The following is a 27,516-nucleotide window of genomic DNA, read 5'->3' as shown; positions in this document are numbered from 1 at the left end:
ACTGTGCTGCTTTCTCTTTGTCTGCAGAGGTGTCGGTGGTTAACAGGAGTGAAAACGGAAATGATGGTTGTGGGTTAGCTCAAAATCTTTACGCATGATGGATGCTGTTCCCACTTCCAGAGAAGCCAAAGATCCTTAGACCCCAGGTTTCTTTCAAGCTCATGAGGTTCCCATCAAGCTAGCAAGGATTGCTTGCCAAGTGACGCTTTTGAGATGAGAGGAGCAAGATTCTCACTCTGTGAGCTGAGCTGGTTGGATCGTGCCCTGCTTTCATCCCCCTCTTTGAGGTCTCCCAGGCTGGTGGCAGGGCAGCAGTTCTCAAGTAGCTCTTCCTTTGCTGTGGCTTTGTGGATATAAATACCGCCTCCTTGTTCCATTCCTTGTGCATCACTTCTTTTCCTACGCTACTCAAAAGGACGAAAGGAGTTTTGAGCTTTCCGAGGTTGGAATTGAGAGGTTTTGCTTGGCGTGGCATTGCTGGGTGGTTTTTTCCTGGTCCCTTTGTGTTGAAAATAGCTTTCCGTTACTGAAGGGTGGGGGTAGGGAAGAAGAAGAGGAATGGTGGTGAAAGCTGGAGGGGGTTCAACCTGCATGTGTGACGCTGTAGCTGATACGACGTTCATGTCTGTGCTTTCAGGTGGCCATCCCACGTGGTCGGTAGGCTCTCGCTGTCTCTGCTCAGCCTTCCTCGTTAGCTGGAGGCTTAGTGCTGCTTGTTGCTGCCCCTCTCCCCCCATCCCTCCCTCTGGCTTCTGTTTCCATTCGGAATATATATGGGATGAGAGGTATGCACGACTCGAGGGAGCAGGGAGGATTTATGGCCAGCAGACAGTGTTTAGTACAGATGTGCAGAGCAGCAGCTATCAGCTGCCAACAAAACCTCTGGAGATATACATCACAGGAGAAAGTTGTCAGCAATTTATTTTCAGAGGGCTAAACTTCACCCATTTTTTAATAGAAGAGGAGTCTGAGGGACCACAGAGGGAATAAATCATTTGGACTCATGGGAGACTTTTAGCTTCTTTCCAGAGCAAGTGTTACTACTTTTTTTTTTTCCCTTTGCAACAGGTAGAGCATTCATTTTTTAACCACTGAAACCAATATTCTTATCTGGGAAAGACTTAGAGAATAAAATAATAGGTTTTTCTTTCCAAGAAAGTTTCAAACATTCCCCAGAGAAAGAAACCAAATGCTCAGATAAAGGTCTGGTTGATCTCATAGGTATGTGGTTGCTTCCTTATGGTTCCCCCCAGCACTTCTTCGCTGTGCTGTTGGTCTGTTGGCCACAGTGGGGAAACCCAATTCATGGGGGGGATGGAGCGCAGCAGCATCTTGGGGTGGGTGTCCTGGTGATTCACAGCTGCAGCTGAATCGATAACATTTTAATGAGTCTCCATCAGGAAAGGATGGATTATGTTCGTGTTGCTTACAGTAAGGCACGTGTTTGAGTCTGGTGCTACCGTGCGTTGTCTGAACGGCACATGAGTGTCCAACAGTGGTCTGTGCTGCTCAGCAAAGCTCAGTGCGGTCACTTCCACCATCTCCCATCGCTTTGTGGCATTCTGCTTCTCCAGTGCAAAGCCCAGTATGTGGTTGGGGCTGCTGGTAGGTGTGCCATGGCAGCAGCAGTGCTCCGGGTGGGAGCAGTTTGGGTGCAGGGGAGATAAAGCACCGGAGCAGTCAGTGCAGAAAAATTCCACTCCGTCATCTGTCTCTTTATTGCTCTTTCCTCTGTGGCCATGATGGGATTAGTGATATTTCCATTTGTCTGCTTTATGTATTTTGTTTTCCCTTCCTCTGAAAAATGATTATGGAATGAAAAGTTTGTCAGGCCTCAGAGTTCAGCAAAACTCTCTGTGGAATTAATTTCAGACTGCAGAGTGTGAGGCAGCACCTAGGGGGGAAAAAAGGCGATTTGATTAAACTTTTGTTTTCATATAAGAGAATAGTTATTCCAGTTTGGTGGGCGTAGGACACAGAGCTCTGTGGGGAAAGCAGTGTTTCTATTTGTCGGGTGCCTGAAGACTTAAAGCAGCTGTAAGTGGGAAGCTGAGGACACAGGTTTGCTGCTGCTGATTGTTCCCTGAACGTGAGAAATTCTGTGGTGAGATGTGAAGCACCAGGAGCAGAGCAGCATCCCTGGCTGGACATGGAGCAGGTCGGATCTGGCATGAAATGGCCCTCCTGATTTCATCATCCCCTCTGCAGAGTCTCTCCAAGCTTTGATCTGATTGAAGGGGTTTGTTCCGACACCTGCTGCAATCAGAGCAAAGGCTGCCACGTAAAATCAATGCCAATCACGGAGGCTGTGCTGCATGCCCCTGCCTCAGCACCGCGTCTCTCATCCCGGGTTCCACTCCTTCCTGGCTGTGACTTCTGCTCTCTGCACCTGGAGATGCTCCCATAGTGCCATTTGCTCTCCTGCTCCCATTTTGAAGTGCTCTGCCCTCCCACCCCATAAGGTCTGTAGCTGGGTCAGTGCAGCGATGCCCACAGGAGCAGGGATCCCACCAGGTCCCGCTGCCACCTCCTGGCACTGTGCGGCTCACACTGCAGCTTCCAGGGGCACAATGTGCCCATGAGGGCTGAATGCTCCTCCTCAGGGCTGCGCAGGATGCAGCAAGCAGAGGAACGTGGCCTCATAGAATCACAGTCATGGAATCCTTTGAGTTGGAAGGGACCTTTAGAGGCCACCTGGTGCAACCTGCCTGTAATGAGCAGGGACATCCACAGCCCCATCAGGGTAAAGTAAATCAGAGCCAAGTAGAATATTCATCAAACAGATCCTTAGGGATATCCCATCACGTTCATCAGCTGAGCTATCTGGAGGTCTCTACTGCTGGTGAACAGATCCAATAGGCAGACCTTAATGTACCACTGAGTGTTTTGTCACATTCTTGAGGCTGCTGAGCCCCCACCATAACATGGAGTTACTGGGATGACTCAGTACCAAACACTGTATGTGGATAGGTCCACGTGCACACTGCCAGCCTCTCGTCCAGAAGCATTGTGAACGTCTGCTTCTTTCAATAGTCAGAGCAGGGGATCAGCAGTCCTGCAGCACTGTGACCTGCTGGGAGCAAAGAGCTGGAGGAGAGGTGTGGGATCCTCCAGATTGGGTTGCACAAAGGGGATTCACGTCTTGTTTTCTGTAATTTCTGCAGCATGCTCTGAGCTCCTCCCGCTGAGGTTCCACGTAGCATTTACAGTCATCATTCAGTCCTGTTTGCCATACCCTGCTTGAGGTCCAGGTGGAGGAACTGCACTCAGCTGCCCCCTCTATGCTCAGCCTACTTCGGATCAGCTGGAAGGAGCTCACAGGGGAGCTGTGAGGTCTGCATGTGGGATTATAGGGCTTTCACATTTGTAGGGTGGGGGCAGTGGTTCTATGGAGCTTAATGGAGCCAATGCTTGTAAATCAGGGTATTTTTAATTTCTGGAGGTAAGGCTCCCCTGGGAAAGTGCATCTGCTGTTGTGAGGCTTAGAGGTAATTATAATCTCCTTTTTGACACTGCACTGTTGGGAATGAATGCCAGCATTTCCATTCCAGGGTTTATTTGATTATTTTTCTCATTTTGCAGAACATTATTGCATTAACCCGCCACTCCTCAATCCTTATCCTACCATGGTATTTATGCATGAGAGGAACTGTGCTCTGAAAGGAACATCAAACTGAAGAATGCTCCATGATGATAGAAAGGCTTCTGTTTATCCTATGGCTTTGGAATAAGAGCTTATTTTTGGCTTTAGTAGCAAATGCGGCCTCATTTGGATCCAAAATGCAATCTGATCCTTCAGCTACAAATTGCAGATCTTTATTGAGGGCTGACAGTACTCAGATGGGGTCTTCGGGGCTATTTCCTTTGTTTCTGTAGGGTTTGTTTTTACAGCATATCATAGATGGAGGGATAAAATGTGCTTCCAATGCAAAGAAATAGCGAAGCCATTACAGAATTGGGCAGATTGGTTTCTTCCCTTGGTGGTACCCCTCCGGGTTGGGGCTGTGTAAGCAGGGAGCCCCCAGCCCATCCCTCCCACAGGGCGCTGTGCTGCTGTCGGCTGTGGGATTTCAGCCATCCACCCTTCTGTAGATGTCAGCTATCGGTCATGGAACAACAAAAGGTGCTTTTCTCCCAGCTTGGAAGAGGCCCAAACAATGCCATTTCCACTTCTTTTTCTTTACCTTTTCTTCCAGCCTCTTAAACATCGACCTGACTGCAGTTCAGTTTCTGGCTCATTCTTCTAGCCCGTACAATATGTGATTTTGTTTGCTTGCTTGCTTTTAATTAAATCTCATCACTTGAAAAATCCCAAGGAAGAGCTTGCAGATCTTTTAATTTGATTTTTATTTTCATTAAGCTGAAGCTGACATGACAAGTTTCCAAAAGCTTCTGCTAAACACACCTTGCTTCCATGCAGTGCTATTCTGCCTGGGGGTCCCATTCCGGCCCTGGGGATGGGGATGGGATGGGGACGTCCAGCTGGCTTCAATGGCTGCAGATCTGCCTGGGTCTTTGTTACTGGGATTGCTTTCCCTCCTTGTCACAATGAAATACTCTGTTTTATGGAGTCTGCACAGCCTTCTTTTGAGTTCTGGTCTTCAGACATGGTTTTGGCATACAAAGCTAAAGGAGGAAGATTCTTCATACAGTGCAATTCTTCTTGGACCTTATGAAATTAATTATTTTCTATCCCATATCTGGAACGTATAACTCAGTGTAATTGGCAGGGAAGTCCCACAGTAACAATCACACGGCCTGTTATTGTTTCTGCTACTGCTCCACTGTGGGAATGCTGGAAAAACAGCCTCCTGTTCTGGTGTTTACTGGCAAACGTTCAAATAAATCCCGCCAGCTTGTACAATAAGCCCAGCAATAAGTAATTTCTTCTTCTTTCAGAGCGTTTAAACTGTTGCAGGAGTGAGAAGGACGGGGATGGGAAGGTTTTGTGCTGCCTGTTCTGCAGGGATGGCGATGCGCAGCTTAGGAGAGATAGATGGATGGGGAAGGGTTGGTTCTTTGGCTCCGGAGCCCTGCAGTCAGTGCTGTGCTCGTGGCTCACCCGGCTCCTGGAGCACTCAGGGCTGTGTCAGAGCCCCAGCTGTCGAGGGGCCCTTCCAGCTGAGCCCCACAGAGCTGCTCTGCTGTGCAATAGCTGAGTTCAGAGCTCACCCTGGGGCTGCAGCTGACGTTCGGTCTCACAAGCCCTCTGGAGCTGCCTCCCTCCAGCAGCATGATGTATTAAGATATTTTTCTTCCTATCTGCCTCTAATTTCTGCCTATGCATCTCCCAGGTGGAGTCTACAGTGACAAGCTCAGCAGAGAAATGCATCTGTAAACACTAACAGCCTAGCCATCCTGCCACGCTCCTGCTCAGCGCTGTCTCTAGCTGAGGCTGCAGCACAGTCAGGGAAGGGGAGGGATTGCAGAGCATTGCTTAATTTCAACCCTGGGAGCTCTGTGGTGGAACAGTCAAGGGAAACAGCAAAGCAGGAGATCACTGATGGATGTGGAATCTCCACGTGGTTTGTGGGTGGCTGAGGAAACTGCTCCAGTGTAATGCTTCAGCAGTACATCTGAGGATGCATCACCAGCTGGAGCAAGCTGGGCTCACGTGCAGTGGAAATACAGACAGTTTATGAATCATAGAATCACTGAGGGTGGAGAAGACCTCTCAGAGAGGACCTCAGAGAAGGATTTTTTCCTAATATCCAACCTGAGATGGAGGACGGGGATCTGACCCATTGGTAATAAAGATCTACAATTCATTTGATGTGCTCCACTGGTGGATGGTGCGTACCCAGTGCCTGGAGATGGAGTGCACATGCTTCACATTTAGCATGGAAATGTTTTGCAGCATCATAGAATCATGCATTTTGAATTGCTGAGTATCAATTTGGACTTCCCTGTACCCTTCTTTTTCCTGTAAGGAGCATGATTGTTCAATAGAAGAGTCATCTTCATGGAAAAAGATGATGTCGTGGTTAGAGCTCCAGGTCTTTTAGTATGAAACCACGGTAGTCGTGGAAAGAATATTAACAAACCTGTGATTTTTAGGGGATTGCTGAATTTATTTTTCTATCTGTTTAGGTCATACAACCTGGAAGCATCCCCAGAGGATGCTGTAGAGTGGCATTTGTGTGACTCCGTGGAGGGGAAGGCACTTCAGATGTAGCACATCTGAGCAGCACTGGATCAGAAGTGTTTATCTTCACCAAAAGCACATGCCTGTTTTGCCCTCCTGTCATTCTCATGTCTGCTGGTATTGAACAAAGCTTAGGTTTGAACCAGAACATCCTGTTTTGGGATTTATTTGTACTTTGTTAAAGCCAGCACATGGGGATTCTTCCTCCCTTTGCTTGCAGAGACCTGGTTTCACCTTCCCCTTGACTCCAGGATGCCAATTAGGTAGCCCGAAGCAGGGAGGGCTGTGGATGTTATTGATTAGGGCTCTAATTGCTTATCTCTCCCTGCTGTCTGAGCGAAATGGGCTGTATGGAGATGGACGGAGCAAAATAGAGATGTGGCTGCCTGCCACTCAGATTGCAGCATGCGTTGTTCCTCGCCATGAGGGCCACGGGGCTGTTTTTGAGCTGTTGTTTCCCAGTGGTGTCAGCTTTGTCTCAGTGCCTCCCCAACCTCACTGCTGCCAGTGATGCTCTGTGTTGTGCTCCACCAAGGGAGGGCAGCCAGCCGGTGGTGCACGCACACTCACTGCAATGAACACCTCTTCGACAGTGCTGCAACAGGAGGTAAATTATTTGCTAATCAATTCCCTTCCAGCTTAGAAGCAACGCTTGGCAATGTCAAGGCATTGCATGACAGTAAGTGGACGACACGAGAGCCAAGGCTTTGAGAAAACACTGCTCCCTGTAATTCTGGGCTGGGGGAGCTTCGGGCTATTGAGAGCCAGGAGGCACTGGGAAAACAAGGCAAGCAATTTGTTCCTCACTGCAGGAAACATCGCCTCCCTGGGAGGAAGGAGATGACTACAGAGTTGTCTAATTGAGCAGGCAAACGTTTAGCGATGTTTGCAAAAGGATTTCACATCCGTGTTTGAGAGAACCCGAACTGACCTGCGAAGGGAGGAGGAGGCTGGATGTGACTGCAGTCCCTGCACGGAATGGAACGACCCGGCTGTGCCCAGGATGCACCATGCTGGCACTCTGCTTGGGCTGGATTTCATTAGGATGGGATGATAACTGGTGTAAGGACAGAGTCAGACAGGGTGAATTTAACGCCAAGGCCTATGAAGCACAAGATCAAGCCAACCTCAGGACTGTGTCAGACTTTTCTCTTTTTGATGCCATGCAGAGGAGAGCAGATGCTCTTGAGGCAGCAGTGCACGTACAGGAGATTGAAGATGATAGAACTGCTTGCAGGTAATCTTTTTGGTTTCACATTAGATCTGGATATTTACACCCTACCTACACACACATGTAATCTCCCGTTGTGGTTGAGCATTAGCATTGCCCATTACTTCAAGCTCTGGCCCTTGAAATTTCCTTTCCTCAATGCAGCTTGGGCCTCTGTTTCTATTCCAGTCAAATCATACCAGGTTATTTTTTTTCCCTGAGGTCGCTGTTACTGCCTCAGCATCCCCCTAACTCAGTGCTCACAGCTTGTGAATAAAGAGCTCTCTCTAAGGGGCTGCTGAGCCAAGTGGCCACGGCCAAGTGAGCATGGACCTGAAGGGGCATTTCCATCCCATGATTAACTGCCTGTGCTGGAGCTGCTCTGAGCACAACATGCTTGGCTTCAGATGCAGACAGAGGCGCAGCCCAACCTTATTTATCTCCTTTGCACATCTAGATAGTCCCGGAGAACCCACTGAGGATTGTGACAAGATAAGCAAGTTTTAAGCAGACGTAGCAAATGAAAACCAGAGTATTCTTTTGCAGCAGACAAAAGCTGGAAACTCTTAATAATAACAAGTACATTTTTGAGACTTTTTTTCTTGTGTCATCTATCCTTACTTATGTTTCTCCTAGGGAAAAAAAAAAAAAAACATGAAATTGGTTTTGGAAGCCTCTGTCAGTAGAAAGGCCACATCGATCTCTGGAAGTATTTTTAACTTTTCCTTTCTGGCCATCCATCATGCAGTGGGACATCGGCCCGGCGCTGTTCTGATGTGCCCGAGCTGCAGAGGGATGGAGCTGAGCAGAGGGCACCCTCAGGGAGCCTGGAGGCATGGACTTGTTCCTTGCTGGGTGCTGGTAGCACGTGGGAGCTGTCATGAAAGGGGCTGAGGAGTGTGGTACGTAAACAGGCAAACAAGCAAGCAGGAAATGCCAAGGGATTAATTAACATCCTGAGAGTACTGGGCCAGGAGCTGAAGGAGCAAAGCAGGTGAAGCAAATCACTTTGCACCTTCTGTTCAAGATCATTCGGTGCCCATGCAGGCTTTTTGGGTGACAGAGTGCTGTTTGTTCCCTGCTCCACCTCCATTCCCTTCTGCCCTTTCCCAGCTGTGGGCAGCGGTTCCCAAATCTGGTCAGTGAGTCCCAGCTGAAGGAGCTCTGTACTCGGATTTATCCCTCTGAGTGTGAGCAGAAATCCGGGCGCTGCTCCTGCTCTGCTGTTTGCACGCTCCAGCAGGCAATAGATACCTTCCTGAGCCAAAGGGAGCACTGAGCATCTCCTGGATGACACCATCAGTGGGGGGACGCACATCAGCCAGCAGTGGGGTGCTGGGATTCTTAGGGAGACAGAGAGTGGAACGGATGCTTAGCGTGGATCCTGGTGGAAGATTGCTGTGAGTGAAGCCCAGTGCTGCGAGGCACATTTTGTCTTGAGGGAGCGCGTGAACCAAATCAGTCTGAGACTGAAAAAGCCACAGGAATTCAGAATCAAATCAGCAAGAAGCTGAAGAGGGCACTGCAAAAGGAAAAACACCCCCGTCCACCAGCTTGGAATTGGAGAAAATGGGCTGGATGGCAGCAGCAGCAAAGGATCTTCGCTTTTCTTATAAGCAGCAAAATGTGGAGTGGCAGAGGTGCTTCATTTCCTCTCTAACAATAAACAGAGTGAAGAGTGCGTGTGGGAGCAATGCTTGAATCTCTCTGATAAGTCACAATACAGCGCGCTTCGTGTATGGTCAAAAGAAAAGATGTTCTTCCTGTGAAGATCTCAGCTCTTTGCAAAGTCTCCTTCTTCCAGTCCTTCTGAGTCACAAAGTGAGAGGGGAGGTCAGGCTGCCGGGCTGGTGCTGTGCTGAGCAATGGAAGGAGTGGGCTGCTGGGAAGCTGCTGGCTTTCTGTGCCTGTCCTGAGCCGCGCTCTGAGCGCCCTGAGCTGCCAGCAGTTGATTCCAAAGGTTCATTTTATGCCATGCAGGCTGCTGGCATATGCACACGCATGCAGAAGGCATTCGTTGGAGCTGGCAAGATGGAAGAATAACAGTGTCCGCAGGGGAAACAGATACTCCCTCGTCGGTACCTTCCTTCCCTCTGCTGGCAGCTTCTCGGCACACATCACGGCTCTCAGCCTGCTGCCCCCGAGAGCCAGAGAGAAAGATAAAACATTCCCATCACAGTGATGTTATTTTCCTTTCAAAGTTCTCTCTCGCTTTCATATATGGTTGTTGATATAGAAAGCTGTAGATGTCACAGATCAGGATGTATAGATAGAGATGTGCAGCTGAGTGCGGCAGCGGGGTGCCTCTTTTCCATCTCAAAGTCTGATCCCTCTCCTCTGCCATCAGTTTGATTTCCTGCCCTCTCTGACACCTTCTCAGGGTTGGAGGTTGTGTAGGATCCGAACCTTCATTTCCAATGAGTTTATGGGATCTCAGCCCGCAGCAGAGAACTCGTTAGCAAAATCAGCCCTGGTGAACATCTGTTGATTACAGACAATGTCAGCACGTGACGTGTCCAGGGGACCGAGCTGCCCTCGTGCAAAGGCTTTTCTCCCTGGTGATGCAATGTGCACTGAGTTTGTCATGCTGACCCAGAGCCCACTGCCACTCCCACAGGGAGAGACCACGGTACCCAGCTCTGCTCATGTGCAGCCCCGTCCAGCAGTTCGACCATCCTCTCTTGCACTGGTGCAACTCAGGGTGATGAGGTTTACGTTGTCGCTGTATTCTGACGCTGGGTGCAAGCAGAACTAACAGCACCAGGCTCAGCGGGGTTCTTAGCTCAGCATGGTGAGAGGATGCCCCATCTGTGGCAGCATCCAAAGTCAGGCTGGATGGAGCTCTGAGCACCCAGACGGAGCTGTGGGTGTCCCTGCTTACTGCAGGGGTGTTGGACCAAATGACCATTAAAGGTCCCTTCCAACTCAAACAATTGAATGATTCTGTGTTTCTGTGAGGGTGTGAGGTGGGGTTGGGTGGCACTGCCCCATTGGGGCAGCTCAGTGCCAGGTCCCTCCGGGTTCCTCCTGCAGCGCCAGCGGCACCGACACATTCCTGCTGCGAGGCTGAAGCACGTACAGCTGGGAGCTGGCAAGGCTCAGCAGCCCTCTCCTTGTTTCATGTTTAATTAGCTGGCGTGGGAAGGATGGATTGGATAGAACAAGGAAGCAGGAGGGAGAAGGAAGGTTAATCTATCCTCTAGCCTTGCTATTCCTTCTTCCTTGTGATCTTGTGAAGCAAGGAGATGATGTGTCCTTTGAAGTGCAAAGCACTCCCCATCCTTCTCCCCAAAGTGGCTGCCTCCTCCTCCTCCTCCTCCTCCTCCCTCAGCCCTGTCCAGCTGTGGCTGCAAAGTGCTGCTGATGGTCGGAGCTGTGCTGGCGGGCAGGATGGTGAGCTGGGATCAGGACTGCATCCTCTGAGCACCGACATCCTGGGGACACTGGGAGCAGAAGGAGGGCAGCTGCGGCACGGTGTAACAAGCAGCCCTTTGGCCAGGACCCGTGTTCTCCCCGAGTCCTGTAATTGAATTGTTTTAATATTAATATCTTCTCTGGAGCTCTGCTGACGGGAGGAAGGGAGAGATGCTTCTTCCAAAATAGTCTTAAGCTAATGCAGAGAGTATGAATAAATCTCTCAGAGATTATAGCCCCTGGAAAGCTCCTGTGAATATCAGAAAGACATCCTCACTGCTACGGGAGGTTTGATTGAATTACAAATTTGAGGCAACTCCAAAGCAAAACTGATTAAGTCTTTTCTTTTCCGCTCTCTCTTGTTGTGGCTTTTTAAAGTACCAAAGCTTTTTTAATAGTTAGAACCCTTCCGGTCCTATTTGTAAGTAATTATAATTGGCACCGTGTCTGCATAGATAGTTGGGCATAAAGGAGAAAGCTTGCAAGGACCGAGGCCATTACGAGAAGCGTTATCGCTTGTAATCTCCATGGCAGAGTCACAGTCAGCGTTAGAGGGAATCCTGCATCTCAGAGCTCTTCCGTCAGTCTTTGCCATGAGGTTTTTCCAGCTAAAGCCACAGACCAGAGCACAGAGAAGGACAGGAGGGTCTCATGCAGGCTCTGCCCAGAGATGGGCACAATGGATGGACATTGGCACCACTGCCGGACCCTAACGCCCTGCTCTGTGCAACACTGCTGGTGTGTGGATGCAATAAAAATCACCTCATTCAGTTGTCTCCTATTATACCAGAGATTAAACAAAAAAGAAAAAACAACAAAGAGAAGGAAGAGCATTGTAAGACAGAAGCTTTGTGTCTCTTGCAGTGCTGCCTATAGGAAGCAGACAGCTGTGGTCTTTACCAGCCCATGACAAGTGATTTTTCTTACAATCAAATGGGAGAACATGCTCTGTTAGGCTTATAATTGATAATATACCACGGTTGAAATATGCCTGTCAGTTCTGCAGGTAGATAAAATTATATCATTGATATTTCATAACAATTTTCCCAGGCAGCATCTGAAGCCGCGTCCTCCCCCTGGCAGATAAAGGTTGGGCAGGAAGACGTGCTGGCAGGATGCAGCCTCCGTGCAGGAGGGAGGGAACCAGCTGCAAACCCCTGGCTGCTGGGGCTCGGCTCTGCACATCACACACCTGTTTGAAGCCTCTCCCAGGGCCTGGCAGACGCGCCGCAGCTCGGTACGGAGATGTCTGTATCACAGAGGGGTTAAAATAATGAATAGGGAAATTGGGATGATCTAACCCAAGCCCTAACGCTGGCTTTTTAAACAGAGAAGGCAATTAGCTCTTGGACGTTTCAGGAAGCGCTGTGATTGATCCTTTCCTCCCTGGGAGCGCAGTGAAGGGGAGTGCAGGTGTTGGGGAAGATGCTGCTGGGAGCAGTGGGGCTGTGGGAGTGGAGAAGGAGCACCTGTGGGATACACCTGGAGGCAAATCATGGAATCATTGAATATCCTGAGCTAGAAAGGATCCAGATGGGCTCTGATGGCAGCACACGGTCCTTAGCGTGGCTGCTGGGAGAGGACTGTGGCTGCCTTTGAGATCACAGAGCTGAAGGGGGCTCAGGTGCCTCCATCTCAGAGCGCCACGGCATTCAGAAGCCCAAGAAACCAAAAATATTCTTTTTTGGATCTCTTTTCAAAAAGTGCTATGGAAGAAAGCCTGGGGCTGAGCAGGCAGGGAGCCCCAGGGCTGCCCACCATCACCACCTCCTTGCTCTGCTCTCTGTCCTGCTGCTCAGCTCTGCTCTCCAGCCCGGCTGTGGGGAGAGGACACAGCAGCCTTCATCCTTCAGTCCTCACTTCCTCACTCTTCCTTTCTCCTTCTTTCCTTCTCAGGCTGATGGTCAGAGCTGTCACATGGAATCACAGGTTCAAATCCTGTCAACTGTTCTGCTGTTCTGTGCAATCTGTGCCCTCCCCAGTGGGCGCTCAGCACCACCACCCCTCTCTGCACCCAACCCATGGGTGATTGGGACAGGGATGCACTCTCTGCTGCTCACCCATTGACCCCAATTAGCGCCCACATGGAGGCCGGGGCGTCCTGGCATTGGCACTTTCTGTGCTGCAATTCCTTCCCATTCGTTAGCACTATTGACTAACATTTGGACTCAAATTAAAGGCATGTAGCTAATAGCAGAATTCTGAATTCCCTTCAGGGTTGGCTGCACTGAGTGAAATTAAAGTTCCCGACATCCCCGCTCCCCTTCCCCCTTACTAATTAGCCCTTCCCAACTCTTAGAGGTTGACATTTAAAATGAACTCAGCTAAAATGAGTATTTTTGTAACCGTGGTTTTCAGTGCCATAAGAGGACAAAGGAAGGGGACAACCTCTGACACAGAGGGCAGCAGCAGGGGACGCAGTGACACATCCTGGGCTGTATGGGGCCATCAGTCCCCTCTGCCATAGGAACATTCTTTTCTGGCGTCACTGCCCGGGTGTGTGTGCTGCAACCTGGGAGGGGGCCGCAAAGGTCCCTAAAATCGATGCATTAAGAGGATTTGTGGCTTTTCTGAGTCCCTTCATGAGAGATTTCTCCCTGCAAGGTACAAGAAGCAGCAAATTGTGGGCTAAGTCTGCAAATCCACTGCTGACACTTGTGACTTGGCTGACTCTGCTGAGCAAAATGTGGAGTGGAAAGACGTGAGCCTTAGCAGCAGTGGATGACCATGCTGCCCGACTCCTAAACCCCCAGTTCAGGGACTTTGGGTGGGTTTAAGTAAGGGTGGATCTAATACTAATACCTGGTACTTCTATACGCTTTATCTTCAACACACTGTACAAACATTAATTACAGACAGAGAGTGTCTGCAGATGCATCACTGCAGATGCCACGGCTTTGCTTTAGGGCCATGCATGCTTCTTAGTGACAGCTTCAGCTGTGCTTCCTCCTCCTGGGGAGGTGCTCAGCTCTGAGGTTAGCTCCTGGGTTTGGACGATTTGCTCTGAGCAAGGCAGAAAATGTGTACTCAAGTCCTGCACGGATGGTTATATTCCACACATTTGTCTTTGTTCCTCTTTTGGGGAACGCTGCACTCCCTACAATTCGCAGGTGATGCAGAGATGCAAACTGCCCCTCTGCTTCTCCAGATGGAACCAAACGCCTCGTGCTGCATGGCGATGCTGCCGGCGGAATGCTGAGTGCTGGGGGTGCTCCATGCCAACCTGCACGGGGTGGGGAGGAGGCAGCAGCCACACGGATGGGCTGGCTCTGCCTTCACAGCCTTTCCCCATCTCTGACCACATGCTGGACATGCAAAAAATCCCTGTTTCCTTGGAAACGGGTTCTTTCTGCATGTGCTGCAGTGAGTCAGGAAAGTTTGCCTTCATCAAACCCCCATGGCGAAGAGAATAAGCTGCAGACTTGCTGTCCTAGGGATGGCAGCCTGATTGCTGCTGCTTCCCTTATTTACATCCCTTTAGAAAGGGAAAAGGGAGAAGAAAATGCCTTCCGCTCCTCACAGAGATCTCTCTCTGCAAAGTGCCCACCACCCCAAACCCCTTCCGTTCATTTTCTGACAAATATTTCCATCAGTTCTTTTATGAGAGAGGGAAAATCGAGAAAAATGGCCAGACATTTCTAATGTGGGGTTTGAACTCCTATTATTCAGCCAGGATTTACCAAACTAAAACAATGACGAAAACCTTGAGTTAGATCCCAAACGAGTAGGAAACTCTCATGAACAATCCTTGCCATTCTCCTGTGCTTGTTTTGACTGCCTCTGCCTCTGAAGTCTTGTTTGAATTTGAGAGTGAAGTTTAATTTGATTATTTTTACAGCCAGAAAGCAGTGAAGAATGAATGAATATTCTTTGCTGAACGTTTCATTTGAAAAATACTGTAAAAACCACTGAGTAAATGATTCAGTGATTGCGGCTGTGAATTTTGGTTAATCCTCACTTTAAGGGCTCTGCTGGTATAATTTTGCCAGCTGAGGAATGCCATTACGTGCTTTAATGGGCTTTAATGGACTGACACAACACCATAGTCGTGGTGCTGGTTGTGCTGTTGGTGGAGCAGTGGTAGTGTTGAGCAGGGACGTGGCTTACATGCCAGCCCTCATTCACACCATGTGTTAATGACCTGGGTCTGGTTGGAACCCACTCCCTGCAGCTCTGCGAATGCTGGTGACAACATTCAACATCCATTAGAAGTCTGGTGATTCCCAGCTTTGGTATAAGCAATGCAAAACTTGTTTGCAGGGACCTGGGATGGGATTGCTGACCACCGACCTGCTCAGTTTGCTGGGCTTGCTGCCCATACGTTTATTGCAAACTGAATCCGCTCTGGTTTTGAGCAAATATGGGTGCAGCTTATGGAACTGATTCTCAGCTGATTCCTTTGGTTTCAGCATAAATCCCAGGAGAGATCAGCACTTTGCTTTAAAATCTTTGAGCAGCTCAAACAGAGGGATGGATAAAGAGAAATGTTTGCTCAATCTCTTTGCAAATCAAATCTGTAAGTCATGCATTGCTCTGAAGAGGCACAAAGGAGATATAAGCCCACATTTTGACTTGGGGCTTGCAAGGCGAAGCTGTCCTTCAATGTAACGTCAGTGGGATTTTGTCCTGCGATGGAACTTGGGCCCTGAGACACCCAAACACTGCAGTCCTTCCCTCAGCCAGGCTCCAGCAGCTTCACCCCATGCCAGTCACATGCAGTGTGAGCACTCTGACACACTCTCCTACTCATGGGATGTATAATGCACTTGGTGACACATACGGCAGTGATGCATCGCTGCAGCAGGGCAGAGGAGCCCTGTGCATGGGGCAGAGCGATCCACCACCCCCAGACCTCACACCTGCAGCAGAGCCATTGCATGGTGGTGGGTTGAGAAAGTATCTGGGGACATCGGTACCTCCGGGTTGAGCCCATCACTCTCCTACCATATGGAACGCAGAACAGCACGCCCAGGATAAGCCCCACATCCCAACCTAACCTTGACACATGGATCCTATGGCACCACGAGCCCTGCTCGATAGCCAGGGCAGTGTTTTGCATTTTCCTCTTTGCAAAACTACTGATTTCTTCTTACCATACTGAAATTTCCCCAATGTCTGTAAACTTGAAGTACAGCCCCCTTCCCGCTGCCCTGAGCTGCAGGCTGACTGCAGAGGTAGTGAATAACTTCAAGGCTTTTATGAGTTTGGACTGATGTTTGAAGGTACTGAGCCACTGCTCTGTGTCTGTAGGACCTTAAATGCCTTCACAAATCTGCGCTTGGTACCCAGCCAATGAACTTCACCCAGCAGGTGGCTGGTAGCCAGCCCATGGCGCAGGGATCCAACGCAATGCACGCTCATTATCTCTGCCTTGCTCAGAAAGGATATTGTGGTTTTAATAACTTCTTGGATCCATTTTTTCCCTGGTAGCTCTTGTTACCTTGGATACAGGCTCTGGAGAGGCTCAGCCCTGCTAAAGATGGTAGATCATTTAAATGGAATAGACGATGAGGTGCGGATTTGCAAACTGCTTTTGCTCTCATTGAGAGCTGGCTGGGAGTTGTCCAACAAAAGTGAGTTTCCTCGGGAAACACCAGTTTGGTAGAAAGGGAGTTGTTCATGGGAACGTGGCACCAGATCATCCCTCGGGATGACTGCACAAGTTTGAACATAACATCTCATGTATCTGCGTGACAGTGCCAGTCTGCAAGGAGCAGAGCGCTGTGGCTTTGGCGTGGGGCTTTTGGCATGCAGCGATTCCCAGGGTGAGCAGCAGAGCTGCACCACCTCCTTCCCTTTCTCCCAGCCCACGTACATACACAGCTTATCCACAGATAAGTCATGCAAGTCTGAGAAATTCTCATTTCATGCCAAGAGGTTACCCATCCCTAAAGGTCATCAAAGCTATTAAAGGAAAACCCCAAGGCTCAGAGCTTTGGACACTTAATTTGGCTTGCTTTGGTCAAATTTCACGCTGCTGTACGTTTTGATTTATGCACTTTGAAAGTCTTTCACTGTGTTGGAAAAAGCCAAGGTGCCTGTTGTAATCAAATAGCTCTGGCTTTCCTGAGATGCCTCTACTTCTTTTAATGACCCTGGGGTGTCCAGGCCCATCCTGGTGGTAAACAAACAAAATAAATTGCTTTTGCTTCCTGCTCCTCATCATAAACAGATTTGGATATGACGGCTGCCTGACAAATCATTAACATCATTTGATCACTGTCAGAGCAAATCAGCTCGAACTCGAGGCAACGCGCTAAGGCTGTCTTTGCTGCTGGGGTTGCTCAAGTACAGATGCTAATGGCACCGTGCTCCTGCAAATTATTCTTAATTGCTTTATTGGAGCTGATCAGGGCCATCGCCTTTTGATGCTGGGTGACGTGGGCAGAGAAGCAGCTGTCTCAAGAGGGACCAGAGAGCTTCATCCCTTCTGCCATGAGCCTGGCAGCTCCTACCAATCCATCACAACCCACTCCCCAGCTCCTGCCTGCACTGAATCGAGATGCACAGCCCCCAGGGCCCTGCAGTGCTGCACCCTTGTCCTGCCCTGGGGAGAGGGTAGCAGAGACCCAGGAGAGGAAAGAGGAATCATTTAAGATGTAGCAGCAGGACGGAGAAGAAAGAAATCTTTTTTCTTTGCTTAAAAAGAAATCTCAACCTTCCTGGAGTGAAAAAAAGAAGGGAAGGGAGGTAAAGGCACCACACAAAGAGAGGAAAATGTGCTGAGAAACCACAAGGCATTTAAAAGCTAATGCAGGAAACCAAACCGACTTTGATATCCCCTCTCATTGGAAACGTTTGAGGACAGAATAATGCTGCCATGATTTATTGCATAAAGGGATGAGAAAGTGAGTGGGTCTGTGAGCTACCTTCTGGTTCCTGGGACAAAAAATGCTTTGTATTAAATTACAATGTATAAGCAAAAAGCCCTTAATAAAGTGTCTATTTGCAGGCATGTATTTATTGAGGAGCAACATGTGCCCCTTCATGAGCAGGTAGCTGGGAAAGCAAAGGTCACTGTGCAGGAGAAGAGCCTTTGTGAGCCTGTAAGAACTTTTCCACGCTGCTCACCTGTTGCTATGTGCATTGAACACAGCACTTCAGTGCTTCTGGAGTGGAGCTTCCCAGCTCAGCCGAATACATGGGGCTGTGTGATGGGGTTCTAAGGATGCCCCGGGTTTGCTTAAGAGCAGCTCAGCCAAGGAGCTGCAATCATCTCAAAGGGCCGGGTCCAACAGCTCAGCTTGCTAGCCTTTATTTTATGCTTGTTTGAGTTAATTTTATAATCAGTGGACAGAAGAGGCATTTTGGCTCCATGGCCATTTGCAGCTGGATGCAATCACAGCAGCAGTAAATTGTGCCCAGTTACTGAGCAGTGAGCAGATGAGGCAGGGCCGGCGCTGAGCTGCTGGTGGCTGTTCAGAGAGCGCTCTGTGCCAAATGGGAAATCTGCATGGAGGCAAATATAGCCCTCCTCTTCCCTATATACCGAGTGGATGTAGTCTGAGTCCTTGGCGAGAGGAGGAAAAAGCTCTGCAAACTCTTTTTTTTCCTTTAATATTCATCCAAATATATGGTGGAGCACCACTGAATGAATGAAATATGGAGCCGCATCAAAATCAACTTTTTTAACAGGGATATGTCTATTCTGTACTGTGCATCAAAATGAACATTTTTTAAACTGATGAAAAATCGATGTTACAGAAGCGAACGCTTAATTCTTCATTTGATGGGTCCCCATTTTTTAACTTCCAGATTACATTTTCAGTCATTTCACCTTCCTGCCCGTCATAAACAGCTTTGCTGTTAGGCAGAGCTGTGCTTCAGCCCAGTCCTTGTGGTCCTCGCCTTGCAGGTCCACCCCCAGCACAGCCACGCAGTGCGCTCAGTGCTCGTCGGGTCCCATTCGGGTGCTGCTTTCCTCCCAGGTCCGACGTGCCTCCAAATCCAACCTCCTCCCAGCGAGGAGCAGACAGTGCCTCTCCCCGGTCCCCCCCCCTCCGGCACGCCGCTGTCTGAGCACACACGCTGTGATCTCTTTTAAAGGGATGTATTAATCCTGCTCTGGCAGCTCCAAGCCGGGCTGCGTTCCTTGTAACCAGAGCCTAATTCTGCTCCCAGCTCGCGTGATTTATGTCTATTCCCCTGCATATGCAATGAGGTGTAAAGCAACCCCTGCCACCATCAGCATCACCTGGGCTTGATTTGTTTCAGCAAGAGAGCGCTATTTTTTCTTTTATCCTAAGCAAAATGCACATTTGAATGGGATTAAATCTAAACCCCTTCAAACACTTAATTCTGACTGGAATGCAAACAGTCCCCGCAGACCTGCGGAGCGGCTCCAGGCGGTGGTGAGAGCAGCAGTGGTGCTGTGCCTCCACATTATTTTCAATTGCAAAACAAAAGTGGGAAGAGAGGCCTTAAATGATGTGAAAATAACACTGTTTGAATTAATGTGTCAGCCCTGATGGATGCTTGTACTTCCCGGAGTTCTGAAAAGGCTCTGAAGGGTGAGATATTACCAGGTGAGATTTACCTGCTGTCCATGGCTTCTAGTCAGCAAAATCTTGGAGGAAGACCTATCCCTCACTCCACACTGACTTCCCAGGGAATATTGAATCAAGATAAAGACCTGGAGGGCCAGATACACAAAGGCATTCTGGCTCCTAACTCCCATTAGTTTTGATGAGAGTTCAGGCATTTTCAGCTATTACCTTTAATTCAGTCAAGTAGGGGAGTATCACTCCTTATCCCCATTTGGCTCTGTGGCACGAGCCCAGGCAGCACACAGTCCTGGATGGGGCTGAGCAGCTGAGCTTGCATCCTGCTCTGCCCTTCAGCGCCTTTCTTTGAGCCCCTCAAGAGGACAGGAAGGTGAGAGACCTTCTCTTGGCCTCACACATCTGTGCTCCTCCAGCTGGAGTTGGCGCTGCAGCCTCGTGTGACACAGAACAAGGTGTATTTACTGGTATTTAGCTCCAGTGCTAGCTGTATGCGATGCAGGCAGCCTGCCCTGCTCCTCCTGGACTGATTCGGGGCTGAAGAGGGAACTCAGGGTGAGATTCTCCCCTCAGCCTCGGGGTGATGCCATGGGAGCACTGCTGCTGGGGTCTCCGTTCTGGTCCCTGCTCAGTGCTGCAGCACTACGGATGCTTGCAGTGTCAGGGTGCTCAGGCTGTGTGTGAGATGGGCGGTGTGTCGCTGTCACCACTGGGGCTGCTGGACACGCTGCCAGTGCTCTGCCCTCCTGCCACAAGATACATGCTCTCCTTTACCCCTCTCAGCCCTTTCTTTCCTCCTCCACTCCTTGCTCTGCACAAGCCCTGGGTTTGGCGCTGGGTTGCAGCCAAGCAGCTCAGCTGCAACCAAGGCACGCAGGAAAGTGCAGGGGCCAACACCAAGGGAAGGGCTGAAGGTATGAAACACCCTGTTTGCTGACCTCCGAAGGAGGTTGCATTGCCTGTGAACGTGGGCATCAGTTGTTGCCTTCAGGGCCAGGGGAGAGATGACAAAGCTGGGGCCACTGCTGCTCCAGACTGGAAGAGGAAAACCATCCTGAGATACTGCTGAGCTGCCCTGGAGCGAAAGGAGCTTTTCTTTATTCTCCCTTTGACTCTCAGCCTGAGCTTCCTTTCCTTTCTCTTTCTTTCTGGCTCAGGTAGGAGTGTGCACTGAGAAGAGGACAGAAATAGCAACGAGCATCTGGGGAGGAATAGCTGCATGGAGAGGGACTGGGGAGGTCCAGGCTGTGCTCAGCCCCAGTGCAGCCCAGCCCTGAGCTGTGCTCAGCCATCGGTGGTCTCTCTGTACCTTAGAAAACATCACCTCAGTGTGTGCCAAGCTGGTCATGTGTTGCTGGTTTGGAGCCCGTAGGAATGCTAAAAATGCATTAAAAAAAAAAAAGAAAAATGGAAAGAAAGAAAAAAGCTTAAGCACTTTCTCTGTGTAGCCACTGGGCAATTACCAAGTGAATCCAGAAATAAATAAAACATCCCCATAAATAGAGACAAGCAAAGGAAATTAAGCACCTTCTGTTCGCAGCTGTTGCTCTGCCCACAGAGCTGCTGGATGGGAACCCGTGGGGCCTCCAGGAGCAACAGGAGGGCTGTGCAAAAGGTGTTTGCTTTGGGAAAACCACTGCTTACAGTGATTACAGACTGACTGTTTGGATGGTAATGTTTTACCTTTTCCCTATGTCTTGGTGGTTGATGTGGGATGGCCAACTGGATCCCATCCCCACCAACTGGTTCCAGCACCACCGGTGCCCTGGGTTAATGCGGTCACTGCAGGTGTTGGAGGTGATGGAGAAGTCAAGGCCTTGGCAAGCAGCACGGCTGCGGGGGAAAGGGGTGGGGAGGGGGAAGAGAACATCTGTGTGCATTAAGAAAATCCTAAAAGAATACTGATAGCAGATGCTTGCATTATGAGGGCGAAAAACACCCTAAAAATACGAGGTTGTGTTCTAGATGAGGCTCTTCGGAGGCTCGGAAGGGTATTTTCTCTTTAAACAAACAGCGCTTAAAAGTCAGTGCTTTCTGTCCAGCAAGACACGAAGTTTATTGGAAATCTGCAGTACGTACGCTGGGATGGGAGAGCAGGGGAGGCTCAGCTGCCCCAGCAGCCGCTCTGCTTTTCCTCTGCAAAATAAATGTGGAATCAAAGCAGCACTCTCAGTCCTGGGTTTATTTGAGACCAAAATGGATTTCAAAGTAACTCCCACGGTGTTTGCCTTTGCTTGGGTGTTCATGAGAGGTGGAAGGCCGCGGGGTCGTGATCTCCATCTCTCATGTTGGCTTTCCGTCCTGCTGCCCATCGCAGTGCGTCAGAGCGTTCTCCTCCTAAATCAATAGCAACAAAGCTCACTTCGTGGTCGTTATGGCATCAAGGTTAAATCCCAGCTGTGTACTTTTAGGTTTTCCTTTGATTTTCTGGGACTTTTTTAGGAGTTTTTTTGATCATTTATATTTAAGACCTGCGGATTAGGTCTACTGTTGGCTGGAGTTGACCATCATATATCTTCAAAGCACTCCCTAAGTAGGTGCTATGCAGCAGAGGGGAGCAGGCACGAGGAGGGGCTGGGGCTGGAGGTGCAAACTCCGTATCCAAGAAGATCAGCCACAATTACTGATGAGGCTGAATTACTTGCAGAAGTATTGAGCAAACGTGAACAAAGCTTAAAGCACAGAAAGTATTTCAGGAATGTATTAGCTACAGAACAAACTGCTAATAATGTATTATTAATGTATTAATGTCAGCATTAATAGTAATGCAGTGTTTTGCAGATGGTTTAGTAGTAACGCTACAGTTTTATCTATTAATAAGTGTAGTTATATTCGTGCTTTTTTTCTGCAATATAAAGCACTGAAAATAGCATTGCTTTTCTGGGGGGGGGGGGGGTCTTTAAAACTTCTGCTCACACATTTTGCCTGGCCAGCATCCCTGCCCTGCTCTGCCCTCACTGAGTGCACTCAGGTGCAGCACAGCACTGCTCACTGCATTTCTGCTGCCCTGGGCAATTCCAGCTGAAGGGCTTCTGCATTTCTCTGAGCTTTCCTTCTTTATCCCATATTGCCCTGCAGGAACCTCCTGTTCCACTACCAACAGAGGCTCAAGGACTCAGAGGGGATGTGATTGCCATCCCACTCCTCATTCCTCCTGCCTGGAAGACCTGCCACGCTCCAGGATGCTTCCAGGTACCATCTCATTAGCTACAAATTAAGCTTTGCAGTGCTGCTGGCAGCGTGGATCCCATCCTTTAGGTCCTCGCTGCTGGGCACTTGCCCTCAGAAGTCTCCTGGCTCGTCTGTGGTGGTGCATTAAGGGGTAGGTCAGCTCAGAGCTGCTTTCTGCAAAGAGCTCGTGAGCCTGCAGGCTCCTTGTTGCTGTTTTTCTTTCTTAATTGGCTTGGAGTGTGGATGTGTGGATGTGCATGTGCCTGCCTCCCTCATCAGCAGCACCCCTGGTATTCAGCGGAGTAATTAGAACATCTAAATCTTCCCTATATGTCATCCAGACTTTGTGAAATTAGCTGTGATTACTGGCACCAGCCTGCAGACGTGCCGGATTCCACCCCAGCGCTCCCGATAAGCGTAATTGCTGCTCATTGTTGCTCTGGAAAGCCTTGTGCTCTCTGCCACGCGCGCTCTCCTTCCTGCTCACTTTTATATTAGCGCTGAGTTAAATGGCTTTGGCTTTTGTTGACTCTGAGGCTTTACGAGGAGATGCACACAACTGAAATCAGAAGTGCTTCTTGATTGCTGAGCAAACAAAAGCGCTGGGTTTGGTGGAAACAAATCCTCCCCCGGCTCCTCGCTGGGCTCAGCAGGAGGAGCTCCCCAATATATGTGCATACATACGTGTATATGGGGGACCTGCTTGATGGCTTTCCCCACAGGGCAGCATTATTTCTACAGCCTGAGGTTGCAGCTTTGAATACATATGCCATGCGAAGGTGCCATTGAGCAATGGGGGTGGCGGCGAAGCTAAGGAGCAGTGATAGATCTTCATTAGTTTCTTGTTAAATGAGATGTGCATTGACCACTTGGCTGGTAACGATGTGGGCAGATGGAGTGAAGAAGCACAGATTTTTCTCTCGTTTTCTTTTCTCTTCTTTTCTTTCCCCCATGGGAAAGAGAGAGAGCAGAGGACGCAGCAACAGGGATGGGATTGGTTTGCATTGGGCTTCCAATGGTCACAGGGGCAGGAGGGCACATCACTGAGCACCACAGAAGCTTGGAAATGCTGCCAACTGTGGGAAAAGTTCAGAATTCAACCCAAAGGAGGCAGGGTGACATTTCCAGCCAGGAAGTCTGGTGCTCGGTGTGCCTCTCTACCCTCATTATATACTTTACTGTTGCTGTTATATATGCTTCAAAGGTTAATATATGTTTATGATGAGTACCCTTTTTATAAATGTTAATTAGCCCTGGTGCAACTCGGAGGATTAGTTCCTCAGTAATAAATGCTTTTCCTGTATTTTAGCCATTGTTAGCAATGTCACAGCCGGATTTGGGGTCTGTCCTGGCCCAGGCTGGTCCCTAAGAGATGAGACCTGGTCTCCTCCATTTACACTGTGTATCCAGAGCCCTCCAGCTCTGCTTCTGCACGGCCCACAGCGCACAGAGTGCTCAGGGATGGAGCCTGGAGCCTTTGTCTCTGTTTTTCCAGGGTTAACGAGTGAATGCCCTTCCACTGACCATGTGTGTAGACAAAATGGGATTTCAATCAGTGAGAAGGGAGAGGTAATTTCCCAGCTCCCATTAGCTGATAGTAATTGCGTTGGGAGCAGAGGTCTGAGCTCGGGATTTCAGTGCGGAGCTTGCAGCCGTGGTGCAGGCAGATCTTGCTGTTGCTTCGCTTCCCATCACCTCTTCCCTGCTCCTCCGTGGGCTTCCCGCATGATTGGCACGGTGCATTCTGCACAGTCCCATGGAGAAGACCTACAGGCGCAGCAGTGGTGCTGGGACACGTTGGGTTTGGCCAACTCCTGCAGCTGGAGCCTTCCTGAAGCCCCCTGCATGCAGCCCCATGGACGTGGCCACAGCCCCAGCCCTGGTGCACGGCTCAGGGGCCACAGTGGGAGCACAGACACGGAGCTCTCCCCCACCACAGCCATATCTCTGCAACACAAAGGTCAATGGAATTCATTACAGTGTAAAAATGAAGTTCTCAGATTGATTGAAGGTTCCTCTTTAACACTTCAAATAAATGTGTTGGTTTTACTTGATGGAATGCTTTAAAGGTCCATTATGAAATGCCCTTTTATAAGAGAAGTAATTTTTTTACATCGTTTTTCTTTCCCTTAATTTTTGTGCAATGCAATTATCCATCCCCCATCACTTCCTTTTCTTTTTAATCTTTTTTTTTTTTTTTAATTATTATTTCTCCCTCCCCAGTGGAAAGCAAGCAGCATTATTTAAAGAGATACTGTGGTAAAACACAGTTATATGATGGATACAACGGATGGCAGAGGAGATGGATCCATCCATCTGAGCTTTTCAATGGCTCCCATTACCGTAATAACAGTAATATCCAAGTGCTGTGGTCTTTAATCCCAGGTGTGCTGGGCTTCCCATCTGGACTGGGAAGCGGAGCAGTGCCCAGGAGATGCCGTCCCAACCTCCCCATCCCCTTTGGGGTGTCCTATGAGCACACCCTGATAGGTGGCCCCACCACTCCCTGGGCAGCATGTGCCAATGTGGGCACGGCACGCCAGGGCTGCACTCATTGCTCAGCAGCACTGCGGGAACCCAATCAGGCAGCACATTTATTTCCTATATTAATAAATTAAAGAATGGTGTCTGTTGGTGCCCCAGGGGATGGTCAGCACAGAGCTGGTGTCTGCCAAGGTGCCGGGTCTGGTGCCGTGCGAGCAGCGCTCCTTGTCAGCTCCAATAAAACAGAGAATCTATCACTGGCCCTTTCCTCCAAAGGTTTTCTTACTGAAGAAAGCAATTACAAATTGCCCTTAATTCCAGGAGTGCCAATGGGGAAGGGGTGGTGGAAGGCAGAGCCCACCTCCTTGGGGCTGTGCAGTCATCCCATGGGCATTGGGTGCTGCAGGGCTGGGTGTGAGCCACGACTGTTCCAGAAAAAGGGTAACCCCCCCCTCGTGTGGGTCTGATGCAAAGAGACACCTGACATGGAAGATGAATGAAGAGCTGCATCTGAAGTGCCAGATACATAATACATCCTAAATAGGTTTCATTAGTGGTAACAATTAAAGTTACCATTGTGGATTGGATACGTTTTCTATTAACTTTGCCCTTGTCTCCAACTCAGGCTCACCTGGCAATAATGAGCTGTGTCACTTCTGATCTATTTCTCATAGTAGTTCCTTTCTCCTCTAAATCCGGGCAAAATATGATCCACGGGCAGAGCCATTCTGGGTTCCACCAGCGATGGGTGCGTGCTGAGCGGACTCCAGCTTTGCTCATCCCTTGCATTGGGGCAGAAGCCGCTCAGGGTTGCAATTCAAGGTGCACAGACTGGGAGGAGTGCAAGAGGAGTGGGGAAATACGGGAGGCTCCCTTGGCCAGGCAGGATCCCACCGTGCCCAGCAGCAAAGCAGCCCTCCTGCAGGAGCAAGAGGAGCAGCGCTGTCTGCGGATTAAGTCTGGCTCTCTCCTGCCGCCTTAGCATTTCTGTTATCGAGGGGATTTGTTGCTTGGTGAAATATAGTTTGAATTTCCTTTTCTTGGTGCTGTTTTTTACATCTTGGATGCTGAATGGGGCCGGGATTATGAAGTGCTGCCCTGTGTCTGCCCCAGAGCCACTCCTGAGCCTCCGCCAAGCGCAGTGTGCCACAGCGCAGCAGAACCCTCCTGCTTAATACGTTCCCCCCTCGGAAAGCTGTCTGTCATCTCATTATATCAATAGTGATTAAGAGAGGAAACTGGCAGCTAATCCTCTGCAAGGTATTTTGATGATTAAATTGAGAGCATCTGGCTGTTTATTAAGTTTGACTCCGGGCATATCAAAGGGGGGGCAGCAGCAGGGTGACCCCCATCTCCAGCACCCAAGGTGGGTACAGCCACACAGTCCCCTTCCCTATGCGGGTTCAGCTTTCTGCATGGTTCACATTGAAAAAGAACGTGCAGGAAAAAGAAATGGAGCCATGACAGTCAGGTTTCCATCAGCCCGAGTTAAACAGGCTGTGACGCTTCGGGACCATTCCTGATAATTAAAAGCAAAGTGATGGCTCATTGCTGGTGAGAACTGGTTCTGTCGTAGCAAAACCCCTGGCAGCAGTGCCAGGGTCGTGCATGGGGAAAGGCCTCCCCAGCCACACTGATGCTCACAGGGGGATGTCACCAAAGCAGTGCCCACTGCAAGAGGAGGGCAGGGCTGGGGGCACACTGGGGGCAGAGGGACCTGTCAGCCGAGGCAGCATCACTGCTGGCACGTGGTTGCCATGGCGATGCATTGCTGCAGAGCCCCGAGCTGATGATTATTGTTATTTATTATTTTAATCTGGCCCTCATCCTGCTGCGGGGTGTGGGATGGCGCTCAGTTGGTGCAGAGCCCAGTGAGAACCTCTGCGCTGTGCGGGGATTGGAGACCCCGCTGACAGCCCAAGGCCGCAGGGAAGGTCACAGCAGACCTCGGAATTGAGATTTCATCTTCAGGAGCTGCTCAGTGCTTTGCTTTCAAAGCCATTCTTCATCCTTCCTCAGGGAAAGGGCCGCCTCGCCCAGAGGCACGCGGAGCTTTTCATATACACGGTATCAATCTCAGTAAGGGAAGCACTTTTATACTGAAGATCTGATGGAGGGATAAATTCCCACAGAAGTCGAAAGCAGAAGCTAATAGGCTCTTTCACAATAAAAGAATAGATCTGCTGACAAAGGCATTTCCAGGGCATCCAAACAAACGGTAGCATTGGCAGAGGCCAGGGCTCCTGCAGGGCCCCTCCAGCTCAGCACACACTGCCCCGGGGACTGCCCCCACTGTCACCCACCCGGCACATCCCATGCACGGTGCATCTCAGCTCGGTCATCTTTGCTAAGCTTTGCCCTGATTTCACTTTGCTTTTTGCACTCCCCTTTTCCTTGGCCGATTCCCGCAGCAGACCCCACCGTGGGCTGTCTTGGGCTGTGCTCTGTGCTTTGTGCTCCTTCCTGGCACTGTCTGTTCTTCCCATGTCGCTTTTGGAGGCAGCTGTAGGATGAGGATCACGCTGCCCAGATAATCCTCCTGTTTAAGCTTCTTATCCAAAAGTGGCTCTTTGGAAATGATAGGGCCCTCG

General features: G+C 49.7%; 1 long non-coding RNA gene across 1 annotated transcript in view; it reads left to right on the top strand.

Annotated features, from left to right (window-relative positions):
• Positions 1–27,516, top strand: part of LOC121107457 — a 120,537-nt gene that overhangs the window by 84,766 nt on the left and 8,255 nt on the right. The window contains exon 3 of the long non-coding RNA XR_005841652.2: positions 22,349–22,462. This is a non-coding gene — a long non-coding RNA (uncharacterized LOC121107457). The remainder of the gene's footprint in view (positions 1–22,348; positions 22,463–27,516) is intronic.

The sequence above is a fragment of the Gallus gallus genome, chromosome 23 (genome assembly GCF_016699485.2).
Source record: "Gallus gallus isolate bGalGal1 chromosome 23, bGalGal1.mat.broiler.GRCg7b, whole genome shotgun sequence".
NCBI lineage: Eukaryota > Metazoa > Chordata > Aves > Galliformes > Phasianidae > Gallus > Gallus gallus.
This window is presented reverse-complemented; position numbering and strand designations above follow the sequence as displayed.